The 18,613-nt window shown below is 32.5% G+C and overlaps 1 pseudogene; it reads left to right on the top strand.

Moving 5' to 3' along the window:
* Positions 1–10,401: 10,401 nt before the first annotated feature.
* Positions 10,402–18,613, top strand: LOC106764920 (annotated as a pseudogene).

Below are 18,613 nucleotides of genomic sequence, written 5' to 3' on the forward strand. Positions count from 1 at the left end.
AACTCGTAGTAGGGGTATAATTAGGTGAGGAGCGCGTCAGAACACAGGCCCAAGTCCAGCGAGCCACCGTCGGGCGGTTTAAGTGTGTTGCCCGGCGGTTTGCCACAAATCGCACTACCGCCCGACGATAGGGGTCTACCGCCCGGCGGTTTCCCTCAAATCGCAAATCCGCCCAGCGCCAACGCCAGGTGCCTACTCCTCGCCCTGGACCGCCCGGCGGTTTAAGTGTGCCGCCGGGCGGTGCGTCGACTCTCCAAATCTTCATTTCTCTGCTCTTTTCTTGAGTCAACGACCTGTATCTTCAACTCCATTCTTTACTTTTCTCAAATTAGCTACAAAACAATGCAAAACAAGCATAAGATCCCTAAAAACAGCTTTTGACTCTCTTCACACTCATTTATTGAGTTTTGCTTGATTTTAGGCTGATTTCGAGTAGTAAAGGATGTAATTTGGTCCCAATTGACATATGAAGATAACTGTTTTTCAACCTTCATCAACATGACGAAGCTCCTTTGGAAGTTGTGAAAGGATCTTTGTCAATGTATCTAGCTTTTGGGTCAAAAGATGATTTTGAGCTAGCATTGCATCATTTGCAAGTAAGTGCAAGACTCCTCTCTGTTGTGTTGGTGCGCCCCTTTCACTATATGCCTCTTGACCATTAGCTGTCATTCTCTCTATCAAGTCATAGGCTTCAACCTCAGTCTTCTGTTTGATATCACCTTCAGCTGAGGCGTCAAACATCATCTTAGACTACATATTCAGTCCACCAAGGTAAGCAAGAACAATGGTTGTCTTGTCAAATGCGTGAACTGGTGTTTTCCTGAGTAGTCCTTTGAATCACTCCCATGCTTGACTTAGAGATTCTTCCATGCCTTGTTTAAATGATGAGATCTCTAGCTTTCCTTGAGTAACTTTAGATTGTGGAAAATATTTGTTGACAAATGTTCTAGCCACAGCTTCCCAAGTTGTAAATGTTCCTTCAGGAAAGGAATTGAGCCACGTCTTAGCATTGCCTTCCAATGAGAATAGAAACAAGTTAAGCCTTACTCTTTCATCTGATACACCTGTCATCTTCACTGTATTGCATATTTCACTAAACGTTGTCAAATGGTCATAAGGATTCTCATTTGACAGGCCATGAAACTGTTTACTCTGCACCAGGTGTATAAGTGCTGGATTCATCACCATGTTGGTCGTTTGATCCGTAGGCATGACTATGCTGCTAAAATGGAAAGGGTCAACCGTATCTGATTGGTCTGCAAGAGTACGTCTTGGAGCAGTTGTTTCCGCCATCTCCTCTGTTCTTCTATCTGGTGAAGGTGATAATAATCTGTCAGGTGAAGGAAACAAATCCCTAGATGGGCGTCAGACTCTCCTTCTCCCTCTTGTTTCGCTTAAGCCTTCAAGAAGAGGTTGCGTATTTTTCTTGCTCCTAGTATGTCTCGTCTCCTGTTGCATGCACAAGAAACACAAACCCTAGTAGCACTTTTTTATATTTTATAAAAGAAATAAAAAAATAAAAAGATAAAAGAATAAAAAAGATATATTCAATCAAGTCAAACTTAATCAGTTTACACTACTAGATAAGTTAAACCACGAGTCCCCAGCAACGGCGCCAAAACTTGTTAAGTCCTTGGCAAGTGTACCAGATCGTTATCAAGTAATATAAACGGGTAAGTTCGAGTATCGTTTTCCCAAAGGACTCTTAGGCCTTAACTTTCATGTATCCTAATCTTGTAAGACTTGAGAAAAGAGAATAAATTTGGTGGTGATATGCAATGAACAAAAAATAAACATGCAATGCAATTGATTCAATTGGTTTTGAGAAAATATGGACGAATGGTGTTGTTGGGGTTTACAATTTCATCTTATCCACTCTCATATATCTACTCTTCTTATTTAATTCACATGTTTATCTAATTGCCAAGCATACTTTCTTAATTACCCTTAACCCAATTCCTTGGTGAAAAGAGCCTATTACTAATTACCGGCTTGCTATCCCTAGCCTCCCCTAGTAACCAATAATGAAATGCGTTCTGATGCAAATACAATTGACCGTCCTACCCCTATCCCTAGGCGATATTGGCATAATCAAAGAATTTCCCACCAGTTCATGACATTACCGTACGTCCCCATATCGATAAAGACAAACATCATTTACTGAATGAGTTAAACAATAAAAGCATTGAGCGCAGATGAGAACCCAACAATTGATAAACAAGTATATGACAAGCATATGAAATAAATAAGAATTTGAATATATGAGAGTTTCAAAAGATTACATTGTTCCCCAACAACAAAAGGTTTAGTTCACCATAATCATGGTGACACTAGATGAAAATAATGAAAGAATGGAAGAAATAACCCTAAACCTTGTTGAATGGAGCCTAAGCATCCAAGGAACCTCCTCCAAGGTGTGTGGAATAGCTCTGGACGTTCTCTCTGCCAAAAGAATCCCTATCTAATTCGCACTGGGGCTATATATAAGCCCAAAAAGATAATAGATAGATAATAGAAAGATTTACATAATTTAGCCAAAAAAAATAGACAACCGCCCAGGCGCCTAATTTGACCGCTCAGCGGTTTGCCTCTAGCCGCTCTGACCGCTCAGTGGTCATTTTTGCCACTAAGCGGTTTCCCTCTAATCGCTCTGAGCGCTCAGCGGACCATTCTGGTGCTCAACGGCTTGTTTGACCATTCTTTTCATCATTTTTTCCCTTCTTTCATGGGTCTAAGTCCACCTCACTTCACTTCCATCTTTAATTCATCCAAAAACCCTGCAAAACAATGCAAAACAAGCATAATATCTCTAAAACCAACTTTTGACTCTTAAGAGACTCAACTAAGTGTTTTACTTGATTTAAAGCTCATTCTAAGCCTCAAAGGTTGTGTTTTACTATCAAATTTAAGCATGAAAATAACGGTTTTTAGACCGTTATCAATTAACCTCTCTCCTTTTATTCCTCTTGATGGTGATGTCTCTTAGAGGGTGTAAAAGGGGAAAGATGTTTCATGTAGTTATTTGATAGTGTTTAGTATAAAACATTTGTTCACATCCCTAAAGATTAAAGATCTAAGCTTGATGTGAATATGTAACCTCTAAACTCTCTTGTATTTGAATTTATTATTATATATTCTTTCTTTCATTATTTGTTAGGGTTTTTCCTATATACTCTATGCATGCTTTGTTTAACTCATTCAATTGCATGATTATTGATTTTGTCGATATGGACACATACGGAGAAATCTAGACTTGGGGAAATTCTCTCGGGAGCAATATTACCTAGACATAAGGATAGGAGGACCAATTGCCTTTAAGCTTCTGTGCGAATGTAATGCATGATTGCTTGCTAGGGAGACAAGACATTGTAAACTAGTAATTAGGAGTAGGCTCTCTTTACCGAGACATCGTGTTTAGGGTAAATTAGAAAGTGACATCAACATTAATAAAGAAGATGAATTCGTTTATGCAAGAAGAGTGATTAGGTGAAATCTAAACCCTAACAACATATTCATCTCATATTATCAACATCATCCATTCACTTTTGTGTTTAGTCTCAATTGATTAAATTGAATGTATATTTACTTTTATCATTTTGCATTCAAAAACCCAAAAATATTGTTCTTATAGTCTTGATTAGTTAAGCAAAAGCACAATTGTTTAGTGTTGTGAGTCTCTTGGAAAAACGATACTTGGTCTTACCATTTTATATTACTTGATACAATTCGGTACACTTGTCAGAGTCTTAACAATGCCTAAAGGCTTTTAATAAAATAAAAAATTATAAAAATTTTGAAATTTGATCAACCTTTTTGGCCTCAATTGTCTAGGAAACTACAACAGAAAGTAAATATGACATTAATTGTTCAAATAACTCAAACAATATGTCCTTCTTAGAAAAAATAATAATAAAAACATAGCAATTTTGATCAAGTTTTTAGCCTCAATTGTCTAGAAAACTGCAACAGAAGATAGATATGGTAACAACTTTTCAAATAACCAAAGCCATTAGAAGATTTTGAAAATTTTGATGCACATTTCGACTTCAATCCTTTATCAACTCATGTCAAAAGATATATATGACTTTTGCAATCAAATTCATATTTGCTTTTCAAATAAATAAATAATGCGACTTTTGAAAAAATTTGACTTATCTTTAAGTTTTGGTTTTCGATTAACCGACATTAAAAATGATTTATGCTTCAATTATATTAGAATTGAAATCTATAAATTTATGAAATTTTCAAAAATTTCACTACGTCGTTGCTTTATTTTCTCGAAATCAAAACACATTATACGGAGTTATATTCTAAATATGCACTAATGAAGTTTACATTTTACTGACAAATCTTATAATAAAGGAGCTTTAACTCTCCCAACTTTTTTATATAAAAATTAGCATATAATTTAATTTTTCAATTTGAATATATTTTAAATATTTAACATCCGAACAACTTTTACAATTGTATACAATTGTTGAAAATCCAATATTATCTATACATATATTATAATTTAATTATATTTTTAATCAACACGAAATATCATTGGTTAACTTAGAAGAATATAATATGTGAAATAGGTTTTATCAAACTGAATCTAACTTTTTAAAACTGAATATATTTTTAAATTTTAAAATTCAAAAACATAAATCTAGTAATCACCCCAACAAAAACTCATAAAATCTCAATTCCAATAAATCATATCTATCTTATGTTCAATTCAACTATCATCGAACATGCATTGACATTGCATTAATTAGGCAATGATGGAACAAGACAAGCTTTTTTCACCACACTGTGTTAGTTAACATCACCTCTTTAATTATGAAATGCAAAAGCAAAGATGTGTGTGCACATATTGAGTTAATATTCCTCAAATTTTTGTGTGGATACAATAATACTCCACACTTTGACGACACATTAGCCTCGTTGAAACTTGTTAGTTAGCGTAAATCTCATAAAGACAGCAATGTGACCTATAATGAGTAGTCAGAAAAAGACAAAAGTCCCATATAACTTTTTAAGGTAGCTTTCCCAGGTGAGTCATTGGTAGAATATATTAACGTTAATTATTGTTTGTGGACTACCCTACTACACCATGATGAGATGCGTGGCGTATTGCTGTTAAGCACGGTTGCTTATAAAGCTTATTCTCTTGCTTCACCAAACAAATCACATAACAATTTGGGAAATAAAGGCTTTTCACCCACACAGTCAAAAAAAAGGGACTTTGTTTTACCAACAGTGCTAAAAATGGATTATAATGAAGTTCATTTTGTTTACTCATTTAAATTCATTGGTCGGATTGGAGAAAAAAAGGAGAAGAAAGTTAGAAATGTGGGTAATTGCTAATGTTGGTCAAATAGCATTACAAGGGAAAACATACTTTTAACCTAATAAAAAATATCTACCTATATTATTAAACATGTAAAATGTTGAGAGATTGGTTTATTTGTTTGTTTAGACTTGATTTTTGAAGATTTTTATTGACTAAACTTTGTGTTTGTTTTGGAGTGATGTTTTGGTATTTCTAACTTTATTCTTTATTTATTGTGTTAGTTTTTTTACTTCATTTATGTCATATACTTCTTCAATATCTAACTAGCCAATCATGTTAATAATAAATTGTGTGATAAAAGATCTATTTAAATTTTATCTTTTCATTATTTTTTTTCACATTTTCATTATCAACTTCCCTTCTTCTTTATTCACAATAGTTAATCATTATTGACTAGAAATGATGATATCTCGCTAACGATTTCACTATAAAATAATCTAATAATTAAAATAATCTTAAAATTGAAATATAAATGTAATTTATTAATATCTAGATTATTCTAACCAATTTAGCTTAACTAAACTAATGATATTCTTTGAAAAAATAAAATAAAAATGAGGTTGGAGAATGCCCTTAAAAATAAGGGATATACATATATTCTCAATAAATCGTCAACTTAAGCTAAACTAAAGTGCATTTAAATCACATGATGGTGTAAATAAATATATTCCCAATGTATATTATCTATTTACAGTTATTAAAATATGTGCATTAGTAATATATCGTTTGAATTAAATGATAAAATATAGTTACTAATTTCTTTTATCAAAGATTAACTTTAGCATAACTACATACGTGCACATGCAACCGCAACAATTATAGGAATATAAGTTAGGAGAATAAAAAAAGCTTGAAAGAGATCATTTGATAAATTCAAATGACCAAAAGACTATTATCGGAAAAAGCAAAGCAAGATCACAGATTCCATAACTTGATGCAAACAAATAGTTTATGCACGTATCAAGAGTGATTAATTTTTATATCGATATCTACAATCATCATTTTAAGATAAATAATCCTTAATTTATTAATGGGTATTTGTAGCATTCAATTTGCTTTTATGAGAGATTAAGTAAAACTATACATATTTTTAATTTTAAGAATAAATTATATTATTTATATTAATATTTGAAAACACATACTATTAAAAAATAATATTTAAATGTTTCTAAACTAGAGAATATGTTATAAAATTATTGAAAACTACGAAGTAATGTGCGGCTTATAAATAAGTCGATCACTTTCGATTTGACACACTTTATGAAAGAACATGAAATAAAATTTTGAGTGGGTCTATTGAAAGTGGCATTAAGATTTTAACATTAGGTCTAGGTCAACATCAAAATTGGAACTCTTATGTGTAAAGCAAAATAATTTTGAACCTAACTTTATTAAAATCAAAATGCCACATGTAAAGGGTTTTGTTACCATACTTTTTTTGAGTTGTAGTGCATTCCATAATCAGAAAGGTGAACCATGCACCACACAAAGAAAAAAGACCCCTTCGTCCTCAACATGCTTTATATTCTTTAACATACTACATAATTTATATTCTTTAACATACTACATAAATAAAGTACTTGGCGTATGAAATGATATTCTTTACAAATTTTAAAGAGTAAATAATTTCGTTGTGATAATCCTTGCTAAACTAGAAAAATTTAGATATATTTTCTTCCTTGGTATATTTTAAATTGATATATCTATAATAGATGTAAGACTTACAATACACTCTCCTCATGTTGAGAAATATACATATCGAGTGTGAGATTTGATATTAATAGGTGTTTCAATAGAAACCCAACAATAGGTAGAATAATAAATTTAAAAAACAATAAATTTTATTAAGATAAACTCTAATCAAGTTTTAATATCATATTAAGAAGTGAAATTTAAACTTAAATCAAGTTTACGAAACTGATTTATAAAATAAAATTTTCATCTGTTTATATATTTTAAATTGATGTATATAAGACTCCAATAAATTTAATTTAACCAGAACTTATAAGTAAAAATATCGAAAGTGTTTCTTCTTGTAATTCATTTAATTTTTCTTCATGCATCCCATTGACTCGATTTTGCTTTCCGAAACACACTGATCAAATTTGAAAATATTTTTCCAAACGACACTCATTCGACTATTATTTCAGATCAAAATTTACATAATCCTGCGGAAGTGCAGGAAGAAATCTGATGGGCTGCAAGAAGAAACATCCAAGACCTTTTAAAAGGTTTCATGCTCTGATCTCTGGAACTGATGGGCCTTCCTGACCCAAAAGAATTGTGGGCTATGGTAGGCAAAATTATGATAAACAATTCATAAGTGAGCTTGACCCTTTTAGTGAGAAGAAAGAAAGAAAAAGAGAGAGAAAATCCATGATAAAATAATAATAATAACAACAACAATAATAATAATAATTTGTAATTCGTTTATGAATTTTATCAATAAAATCTTCATATTCCATCGACAAATTTGTTGTTTTTTTATAGTTGGTAATACTTATTTATTTTAAGAATAACGAAGAACAAGATTCTCTTATTATTTCGCTCAAGAAAAAACTTATGGGTCGAGCAACTTTATTTGTTGTTTATTTGAAGATTTAAAGTTGATATATAAGTAGAGATGTGTATGTTATGAATAAAAGATGCGATTAAGGAGAGGACAATTGGGGAAGGATGATGCGATGGTTACTGTGATTATTTAGATTTTCATTAGTTATCAAATAGGTATTAACGAGATATTATGCATAAAAAAATTATTAATTTACAATAATACCTTGAGTTAGATAAACAAAATATGATACGATAGTGATCAATACAAAAATAATATATTTTAGGGGGTTAGTTTCCGCATAAACTTCGAAAACTTTCACGCGGTTTAAATAAACCGCTCCTAAATATTCCCGTGCCTTATTTATTCTGCCTTAATCATTTCCCTTATTCTTTAATTTTCCTCGAACCCTATTTTATCTGCCTTCGTTTTTTCGCTCCCTAAAACTTCACAAGAATCATTTTCCCCCAAACTCTTTTCCTGCACCACTGGCAAATTAAACTTTAGATTCGTTCACGCGACACAGAAACCTATCGAGAAATCTTTCCGACTCCTTTGTCTCCTATATCTTACTCTCGAAATTTTCATTTTTGTTGTCTTCTTCTTCCATCTGCCGCTGTTTACTATTTTCATATTTGTTTGGTCTCTTTCAAAGTCTGTGTAATTTATTTGTATAATTTTACTCAAACTCTGAATGTGTTGTTTACGAGAGCTTTACTTTCACCTAACTATTTCTTCTCTCTTTTCATTTAAAGCTGCGAGAGTACATTGACGATACTGAAGATTATATTAATATTCAAGTAAGTAGCTATCAATTTACTGAAGATATCTAAATAAAAGATTTTTTAGTTGTTGAAGAGACAGATTCAATGAAATCCAATGAAACTAGTGGTAGCTTTAATGAGTGTTGTGTTATGTTAACTTGAAAAGTAAAATGAGTTGTGGCGTTGTATGCATATGCAAGATTAAGAAGAGAAACACAGAAAATATTAAGAGCATTAAAAAAATATGGTTGTTCTTAAATTTAGGGGAGAGCTACGAGCGGCTGAGAACTCTTGAGTTTGGCTCTTAGATTCTAGAACTGAGCCTCTTTAGAAGAGACCAGGTGAGAATGCCCGCAACTTGTTCTTAAGCAGGAACATGGTCAAGAGTGAGAGATTTATCAGCACCTTCTTCAGGGCATAGAAAATATCTAATTGTGTGTGCTCAGTGTTCAAGAGTGAGGCACATTATTGTGACTTGGAGCCACACTACTCGGATTGTCTCAATAGATACTAGGGGTTCTGGTAGTAACCTAGAGCTCACAAGAAGAGATTGAACCAAAATGACTTCAGTAGCTGCCAAGGCTAAGTTTCTGTATTATTATGCCTTAGCACTCAATCAAGCAACATAAGTCTACTTCAGAGTGTCAGCAGATTAGATTCTGCCCTAGAAAGAGACAGGCATCTGAGGGTGGCCATCTATCATCCACATCAAATGCCCAAGCAGCATCGAAGTGTAACTTTTAGCTCTTGTTTTGAAGTCCTTACTGTGCTAGGGAAACTAGCTAATGCATTTTCAAATTCCTGTATGAAGTAAATAGGGCATCCTTTGGCTACTCCATTATGATTAGTTGATCTATTGATACACCCTTGTTTTTCCCTTCTGTGTTTTCTGTAAATTGTATTACCTCAGAGCCAATTGATCTATATTTGCATTCATTTCCTTATGAGATTCACAATTTGTTTAGTAATTTGTGATCAGCCCATTCTTGTAAATCATAGGTACCTATTGCAAATGGAAATGGTTCATACCCCTTTTCTCTAGATGTCCCAAGAAACACTAGGTTCTTGTTCTCTAATAAAACTTCTACTACTACAAAGGCAATCTCCAAATCAATAGTAAGCAAATATGTTGTTATTACTTCTATGAGATTCTAACATTGGAACTGTGTTCTGATTTCTTAATTTTAGTTCAGTAATTTTTTTTAATTGCAACTGCAGGTATATTTACTAAAACTTGGTAGTCCATCACAGCAGCACTTTGAAAAATTGATCAACATTTTGGAACAGTTTGTTTACTCACTTATTGCTCCAAATACACTGCTTAGCTTAACTAAGCTTGCTTTCTCTTTAAATCTGTTGTTTACTTAATTTTTTGCTATCAGATACTATTTCTTTTTAAAAGTATGTAACATTTGGACTTGATGATGTGATTAAGGAATAAAAATGATTATGGTTTGTTGCAGGTAGTTATTGTCTCAAGAGTACTTTCTGCTTTGATGTTTGTCATAATTAATCAGAAGTGTGTGAGAATCTCATGAGTTTTAAATACTTCAGGTGTATTACTCAATATCTTTGTGTTAGAATCAAATAGTTTTACACTAACAAGAGAAAAATAAGCAATCATGATTCATACCAAGATATCAAGTTTCCCAAATTTGGTTTTGATGAAATGAGCCAAGGTAGAAACACTAGCATGATCATCCACATCAAGCTGATGAAAAACCAGAAGGTCTGAGAGACCAAACTCTTTCAGTGTTTGAATTGCTTTCAAGCCCCTCTCCTCATCTTTAACTGTCAGCACCACCACAACCCCACTTGAAGCCAACTTCTTACACACCCCAAAACCAATCCCTTTGTTTGCTCCTGTCACAACAGCATACCTGAAAAAACTGCAATCTAATACTCAAACTGTGGATAGGCACATAATTAGCCGTGTATGCACAAAAAGTAGATCAAGCTCTCAGATTACCATACATAGGATTGCACAGGGATCGTTAGATCCAACCAAAAGTATAATGAGTGATAGTATAAATAATGTATACAATATCACTGAAATTCAGTTAAGAAATTCAATATTTATTTTATACTTATTTTTATAAACTAACTTTTACTACAGTTATGAAAATATACAGAGCAGTTACAATTAGAACAAAAAAGTCAAAGAATATAATAATACACACAGTAGAGAATGTGTCTTGAGTAAACTACACCTGCTTCATATATATTTTCTGTTCCCCAGTAATTTATTGCTGCTTGCATTCATTATTCAAATACTTTTAACAAATAAAAAGAGGCTACAAATAAAAAGTGGCTGTGTGGCTGTGCCCCCTTACATAATATTGCTTTATTGTGAAGTTTTTTTAACTGTTATACATTAAATTATAGTTTATTCTGAAGTTCATATTCCAATTTATTTGCAATATAGTGAATTATTGAACTAAAAAATGTCAATATATAGATGCTTTCAATGTTTCTTTTTATGTTTAAATACTTTTAGTTCTATGTTTTAAAGTTGCTATGACTTTGTTGGCCGTATAAGACATTTTAGTTACTTAGCATGAATCTTCTGATGCATGACTCAAATCTCTATTTGATTGACAACCACACTTGTTATACTTGGTTCTCAAATGTGAGCTTTGACAAGGTGTCTACAGAGCTGAGTGAAAAAACTAATATAGATTGAAGTATATACCAAAATACTTCGACACTTGCAACTCATTGATTATTTAAATTTGAACTTATAATCTTTTAATAAATAAATGTATATTGAATAAAAAGATTTATAAATTCATTATTTTCAAATATTAGGTTAAAAATATATCAATTCCTTAATTAAATTGGTTTTACGTTTCATTTATGTTGTATCAGATAGATTGAAAGGGAGCAACTGGACCAATTCAAAAAAATTGCTAAATATGTTTTTCTTAAACAAAATACTAGGTTCTACAATACCTGTTGCTATATATAATTAATGGATGATATATTATTGCTTGCAGGTTTATGCTCAACATTGAGGAATGTTGAGGTCCTTAACTTGTTCGGCAACAAGTTCAAACACACTAAGATTCTGCTATTAGTGGACTCTCATCCCTCAAGTCTTTACATTTACTAAACAGTGAATTGAGTTGGAGATCAATTACAAGTTTTTTTATTTAAGCTACCATCAATTATAAGGAGTGCTAGATATAAAAGGTCAGTATTTTATAAATTTATTTTTATGACATTCAACAATATTTTGTTAATAGTATTAAACCGTTTCATAAAAGTAATGATTTAATTTAGAGTCTAGTAAATATTTATTCTTGGGTAATGCTATTATAGATGGTGCTTAGTGTTTTATTTATTCACCATTTACTTTTAATATTAAGTAGGCGTACTACTTAATATTAAATTATTTCAAACAACAATTTTTTAACTAAGTAGGGGAGCTACTTAGTTTTGAATTCTTCAATTTCATAAGTAAGTGAGACTATCTTCAAATTTAATTTGTTAGTGGAAAATATAGAGGAAACTTAAGAATTTTGCAGGGATCCAATACAAATAAATAAATAAATAAATAAAATATTTACATAAACCTTAATTTTGGTAAGAGTTGGAAATCAACAGAGAGCATCATTTTTGTTTCTCGGGGATTGTTTTGCTTATTCTTCTTTTGAAAAAGTAAGCCATGTGTATGTACAGCCAAGCATCATGAAATCTAGGTCATACGAATCATGGTTGCTCTATAATTTTCAACAGTACTGTTTGGGATTTGATGGCATCCCTAATGGTCAAAACAGTTCCACGAAACTTTTACCCATCAAAGAAAAATAAACCATTAAATTACGCTTTGAAATGTGTAGAAAGAAAACTCTTATTTCATAGCATAAGAGTTAAAGATATTAGGTGGAATTGGTAACCCAAGTAGAGAATATCATGCTTACATAATCTTAGGATTGTTTAATGTTTGGGACTGAGATAAACTTGTGAAAAAATATATGTTTTTAACAAATTTGAATAACGTTGTTATCAAACTTGCGAAAAAAATAATTTTTTTTTCGCTGTGTGAATCAAGAACATTTCTTTACTAACAATTGAAAATCATTCTTTCGAGTCATAAAAATTATCCTTGTAAACTTAGATTTTTTCCAACCAAGTATTTTTCTATAATGATTATTGTTTTCTTTATTCAAAATGAGGTTTTCGCACCTGTTTTTTTATTTATTTCAGTCTAAAGTCAACTCTTCGAGAACTTAAATTTATGTGAAATTCACATTATTTTTAATCCATTCAGTCCTGTTTTTTCTATATTTAACAAGATAATGTTAAACAATATGCATGATTTTTTTTTCCATCATTATATATGGGTTTTCGTCTTTAATTCCTTAGATACCTTAGATAAATTAAAAGTCATCTAAAAAATTGAGCTATAAAAATATAAGTTTTGCTTACATTACACACATGCTGGTTAATACTTTTTTGTGGTCGTATATATTATTGAATAATATATACGATATGTCTCATGTTCCAAGGTGTTATTTTTCTCATATTCATTTTCCTTATTTCGTAATCATACAAAAATTAATTTTCCTAAATTAAATTTTCATTATTTTTGGTATATCCTGAAATTATACTTATGGACGTTTACATATTTTCTGAATTAGAACTGCTATGTTCTACAAAACTACTCTTTCGAGTACATACGAATGACACATGTTTTTTTTAGTTTGGNAAACTACTCTTTCGAGTACATACGAATGACACATGTTTTTTTTAGTTTGGTTTATCTAAACTAATTTGGAATAAGACTTAGTAATATAACCAGTTTAATAAATTCATCTTTATATATAAATTCCATAAGGTCACTTATTCTAACCTTCCAATCCTCTTGGCATTAACAGAGGTCGTTTTAATGGATAAATCATGGATAGACATGCCTCAAAATACAAGTCAATATATGAGAGGATTGAGTACCTTCTTGGACTTCGTATTCACTAATAATGGTGTTAGGGGAAATGCAAATTTAAGAAATGACAAAGTCGTGAAGAAGTATATGATCACGTAATTATTAAACCTTTTCCAAAAGGGTATACAATATGGCTTCTACACGGGGAGAGAAGAGTAAATGACGAAGCGCCTCAAGTAATGGCTGAAGCTCCTCATGTAATGGCCGAAGAAGATGGTGGAAGAGTTGAAATTAATGATAATATGTGTGAAATGATTAATGATGTATTTGCAGATCATTGCTCTAACAACGACATGGTGGATGATGACGAGATGGGTGAGTCAAGCCATACTAGAAGTCATGATGGGACAAATTTTTTTGAATTAATGCAAGATGAACAACAAAGTTTATATGAAGATGTGATAAATATTCGAAACTTTCATTTTTGATGAACTTGTATCACATCAAATGTCTATGCAGAATAAGTGACAAAGCTATGTCCATGATACTAGAGTTGCTAGCAGATGCATTTCAACATGCTAAAATTCCAAATTCATTCTATGAAGCCAAAAAAGTCATTAACAAACTTGGTCTTCATTACAGCAAAATTGATGCTTGCCCGGTATGTTGGAGAAGACAAAGATAAAGATTCTTGTAAGAAATGTAAGACTTCAAGATGGAAGCCAAAAAAGAGAAATACAATTGGTGATGATGTTGTTCTATTCAGTTTATTAAGAACAACATCATCACCAATTGTATTTCTCTTTTTTGGCTTCCATCTTGATGTCTTACATTTATTATAAGAATCTCTATCTTTGTCTTCAACATACAACATACAATCATTCGGGCAAGCATCAATTTTGGTGTAATGAAGACCAAGCTTGTTAATGACTTTTTTAGCTTCATAGTATGAATTTGGAATGAAAATATTTTTGAATGTCATAAAAATAAATTTATAAAATACTGATCTTTTAGGTCTAGCTTAAATCAAGAAACTTGTAATTGATCTCCAACTCAATTTACTGTTTAGTAAATGTAAAGACTTGAGAGATGAGAGTCCACTAAGAGCAAAATATCAGTGTGATTGAGCATATACCTGCAAGCAATAATATGTCAACCATTAATTATATATAGCAACAGGTTTTCTAGAACCTAATATTTTGTTTAAGAAAAACATATTTAGCAATTTTTTTGAATTGGTCCAGTTGCTCCCTGTTAGATATTGTGTTTATTTCATTTACATGTTCATTTGTATTTGGGCTTAGCCCACACTCTTATTATTATAAATACATTACCCTATGTGTATACACAGACACGTAAGGGAGATTTCCCCTCATGTCTTTTACTATTTCAATTTATTTGTTTAGTAGCACTTTTCAAACATGCAAAATAAAAAATTATTCAGTGTAAACGTGCCCAAATTATTACCCAAATTAGAAACATTGGAAGTTCAAAACTGCGATTCTTTCAAAACTATATTTGATGTCAAATGTCCCCAAGAGACACTCACTTTTCCTCTGAAGAAATTAGTTTTACGGAAGTTGCCAAATCTGGAAACAGTTTATAGTGAAGTTACAGAAGCTAATCCATCCAAAAGGAACAAATCCTAAGCTTACGTTCTCCTGTGTGACGTCATTGACCCTATGTGAATTGCCCAACTTCAAGCATAATACTATATATTACATTATGATGATGCAGCACCAACATTTGAGGTTTGCACTTCTTCTTTTTTCAATAACATATAAATTCTCACACATATGCTTTGTATCAAATATATTATATATAATGCGATAAAAGTGCTTAAATCTTGATAAACAATCTCCTACCAACCATCGAAATATTTCTCATTATTTTTTTCATACAGGAACCACTGTTCATCTCATTTAACAAGCATTTTATTTGAAAATTAATTTTAAATCAAAATGGTTGCCGCCTTATGATCAGCTACCTGGTCTGGCTAGTTCATCCTTTTTTTCTCTTTTAAATGAACTTGTTCACACATTTTTTATTTTATCTTGAAATGTTTTAGTTTTTCACTAATTATCTGGCTCATTTAGACAAGAAAGTTCACAATTACAATTTTATACAGAGTTGAACCTATGACCATACTAACCTGCTTTTATATGGTTATTGGTTTCTCGTTGCAGCTAATTATACCCCACTTAGAATATCTGACAGTTGGTAAAAAAGAATTAAAGAAGATTGTGGACGGAGAATTTCAGAGAAACCTTTTACACAAGTTAAAAGTTCTCGGTGTGTGCTTTGATATTGAGTGTGATGAATTTCCGGAGTATGGATTTCTACAGCAGTTGCGAAATGTAAAGAAGCTTGTGGTTTGGAGTAGTTCATTCAAGGTGATTTTCTGCCATCAAAGACCTAATAATAATGAAATTCTATTACAGCTGAATGAATTACAGTTGGAGTCCCTTGAAGAGCTAGTTTCCATTGGATTAGAAAACTCATGGACTGAGCCCTTTGTCAAAAGTCTAGAAACTTTTGAAGTCATTAGCTGTTCCAGTTTAAAAAACTTGGTAACGTGCAGAGTGTCATTCTAAAATCTAACATGTTTAAAAGTAGAAAATTGTGATGGCTTATCATATTTGTTCACATCTTCAACAGCCAAAAGTTTGGGTCAACTTCAAAGAATGGAGATAAAAGAGTGTAAATCAATTGAAGAAATAGTATCTAAAGAAAGGGAGGAATCAGATGAGGATGGGATAATATTTTCGCAGCTCAGTTGTTTAAAACTTGATAGGTTATTGAATCTCCGATGGTTCTACAGGGGGAGTTTAAGTTTCCCATGCTTACAAGAATTATCAGTGAAATATTGTGATGAGATGGCTTTATGTCCTAGTACGCTAAAAGCAGACAAGTTGTCTCAAGCAACAATTGGATACAAAAAAGTTTTTCTAACTGATCTCTACACTACTATGCAGAAGGAATTAACCAGAAGTGAAACTTTTGGTTCCTATTTAAGATGATAATTTTACCTTATTAGTTTTCTTAAACTTTTCAACCTTTTATCTCTTAAATAAATAAATACAATGTTCCTTCTTACTCTCACTGTACCTATGACTGTTAAGACATATCACACGTATCTTCAATATGAAGGTTTATTATTCAAGACATGAACTTTCAATCTGTGCATGCCATTCAACCAGACCACTCTCCATCATGACAATACCATTTAAAAAAAGGGAGAAACTTTTTGTTCAGGTTATAGATCAAGAATGAAGCCTTTCAGGAGAGATCACTTGGCAAGCATTTGTCAAGAATGAAGCATTTGTCCGTTGGAGCAGTTCTGACCACGCCAACCCCATCAACACTGCATCAGAATTTGCGAAACAAGTGCGTGACTCAGGTGCTAAACTAGCCTTCTCAACACTAGAGGAACTGCACAAATTGGTCCCAACTGGGGTTCCTACAATTCTCACTTCTCGTTCTTCAGATGGCAGAATATTATCCGTTGAAAAGTTAATAGAAGGTTGTTATGATTCAACCGAGTTGCCGCAAGTTCCTGTGGCACAGTCAACACTGTTGCTATATTTTACTCTTGAGGGACCACGGGAATAAGTAAAGGTGTGGTTTTAACTCATGCAAATCTCATTTCCATAATGAGATTGATTTTCTGGTCTGCTGATGTCAGTGGATTCCAAGATGATATTTTCTTGGCCTTCATTCCAATGTTTCACATCTATGGATTTGTATTCTTTGGATTAGGATTGTTGTGTGTTGGTATAACAACAGTTTTGATGCAGAAGTTTGACTTCCAAGATATGCTTGATGCAATCCAGAAGCACAAGGTTAACAACGTGCCAGCAGTGCCAGCAGTGATCCTTGCACTAGTGAAGCACTCAAGGAAAGCTAGGTGTGACTTATCCAGCCTAAGAAGAATGGGGACAGGTGCTGCACCTTTGAGCAAGGAAGTGGCACTGGAGTCCAGGAAAATGTTTCCATGGGTTGAACTAAGGCAAGGTTATGGACTAACAGAAAGTAGTGGTGGAGCAACATTTTTTTGTCTCAGATAAAGATGCTAAAGCTCATCCAGATTCATGTGGGAAGCTGATTCCAACATTTTCTGCAAAATTTATAGACACTGAAACGGGGAAGCCTTTGCCCCCTAACAAAGAAGGAGAATTGTGGTTAAAAAGTCCTACTATTATGAAAGAATATCTGGGAAATTCGGAGGCAACAAGTTCAACAATTGATTCAGAAGGTTGGTTGAGAACTGGTGATCTTAGTTACATTGATGATAATGGATTTTGTTCACATAGTTGAACGGATAAAAGAGCTAATCAAGCACAACGGGTATCAGGTACTGAAAGCCTTAACAATTTCAGTTTTAAACTAGAACATGACTGTATCAGTAAATACAACATTCTGCTTGTCTCAGGTGGCTCCTGCAGAACTGGAGTCTGTGCTGCTAAGTCACCCTCTTATAGCCGATGCAGCAGTTATACCGTGTGTTAATCTCTCACGTTCTGCCCTCTTACTATTCATAATCTGTGTGAATTTCTGATGTGGAAACAAAATCAACCTTTTTGTGTTTCTGCTTGTGAAAAGTTATTGCACGCCATAAGAGCAATAATTGCTAGGCATAGCTCGGGTGCATATTGCTACACAGTAGGAAAATCTCTTTAAAATCAGTTTTTCACCGAGACCGAATGTGTTTTGAAATCCAAATTTGAGAGCCACTCATGCTTAGCCTTAAATCAATGTTGAGTTCACTTTGTTAACATATTCTAGAGTCAATTGCAGTACTGTTTTGCTCCTTTAATCTTGCTCTCACAAAATTAGTAGTTTAGTTGTGGTTAGTTTTCTACACTTTTACTGATTTGAGTATGAATATTCTAAAAATTGTTATAGCCTTTTAGTTCTGTCACTTCAGTAAGCCTAACAAAGTTTAATTTTCCTACTTAAGGCTTTGTTATGGTCAGAATTAGCTAATTATTCATCAAATCAGAAGTCACTTTCAAAACCACAAATCTATGTGCATTTTCTTTCTCCTTGAACCATTTAGTTGTTGATTACAGTTT

The sequence above is a fragment of the Vigna radiata genome, chromosome 6 (assembly GCF_000741045.1).
Source record: "Vigna radiata var. radiata cultivar VC1973A chromosome 6, Vradiata_ver6, whole genome shotgun sequence".
NCBI classification, from domain to species: Eukaryota; Viridiplantae; Streptophyta; class Magnoliopsida; order Fabales; family Fabaceae; genus Vigna; species Vigna radiata.